Genomic DNA, 1,363 nt, shown 5'->3' with positions numbered 1-1,363 from the left:
GAGCTGCGTTTTGCGCGTTTCATTTATGCTTGGCAGGACACTGATGCTTGTGGACAGATAGTGGTAATACAAAGCACATCAGTCACAAGATAATAGTTGCAAAAATACCAGCGCGCAAAACTCTGGGCTGTTTGATTTAGTGCGTAATACATAGATTTTACTAACCGCTTTATACTGGGCTGGTTTGCGCAAGGCAGGAAAACACTCTAACCAGGGCAAGAAATAATCACATGGCTATTTTGGAGAAGCCAATCCAGGTTTTGCATGTTTTGGAGATGAGAGGAGACTCAAACAGAAGACAAAAATCACATCCAGGTCCCCAGGACCAACGTTGCTGTACGGAAACCACTATACTCCACCATGTTACCCACCCAGAAATATTTGTTTAAGTATAAAATACTCCATGTGTTTGCGTGTGTGTGTGTTGGGGGGTGTTACTGAACTTGAGCAAAGTTGCACATCCGATGTTTCAGCGCTTTCGGAGCAACACACACACACACACACACACACACACAAGAGGAGAGAGAGCGACTGCCAGTGTCACAGCAACCAAGGACGGATTAAGGATAGTCTGGGCCCCTGGGCAAAGAGTTGGGGCGCTGGCCCCACTGGCCCGGTCAGTAATCCAGCCATGACAGCAACAGTACTGACTGAGACAGAATTACTCTTTGTTACATAATGTAACACTATGAACAATTACAAACATTTTTCTTTACTAAATATGTGAATATTCACGCCAATTTAACCGTCTCTGTCATAAAGACAAACTGCCCATCCTATTAGGAGAAAATAGTTGCGCTTTAGCAGGAAATATGTCACAATATGAGTCGGTAGGGCAGTTGTAGCCTAGTGGTGAAGGTACTGGACTAGTAATCCAAAGGTCGCTGGTTCAAGCCCCACCACTGCCAGGTTGACACTGTTGGGCCTTGAGCAAGGCCCTTAACTCTCAATTGCTTACTGTCACAGTACTGTAAGTCACTTTGGATAAAAGCGTCTGCTAAATGCTGAAAATATAAATGTCACGAGATATATGAAAAATTGCCATGTTTGTACACATTTTTCCTTTTCTTGAGTTCTTGATGTTCTAAATGTTCTCTATAATTTTCTATATGTTCTCCTTAATTGTTTTATTTTATTGTAATTTTATTTACTTATTTTATTTATTATTATTATTATTATTATTATTATTATTATTATTATTATTATTATTATTTGGTAATACTGTAGGCTGACTGGATATCGTCACACCAGTAAAGCTTATTGAACTGAATTGAGTGAGAAAGTACTGCTGTACCTGCAGCTCCCTCTGGCGTGCCGCTAATGCTAAAGCCGCAATATAATTTAAAGACATTTATTGAAGTTT

At 40.2% G+C, this 1,363-nt stretch overlaps 1 non-coding gene across 1 annotated transcript; it reads left to right on the top strand.

Annotated features, from left to right (window-relative positions):
* Nucleotides 1-834: 834 nt before the first annotated feature.
* trnat-agu (transfer RNA threonine (anticodon AGU)) lies at nucleotides 835-908 on the top strand. Its single transcript has one exon. It is a non-coding gene; the product is annotated as a tRNA-Thr (tRNA).
* Nucleotides 909-1,363: the final 455 nt, after the last annotated feature.

This window comes from Trichomycterus rosablanca, chromosome 3, assembly GCF_030014385.1.
Source record: "Trichomycterus rosablanca isolate fTriRos1 chromosome 3, fTriRos1.hap1, whole genome shotgun sequence".
NCBI classification, from domain to species: domain Eukaryota; kingdom Metazoa; phylum Chordata; class Actinopteri; order Siluriformes; family Trichomycteridae; genus Trichomycterus; species Trichomycterus rosablanca.
This window is presented reverse-complemented; position numbering and strand designations above follow the sequence as displayed.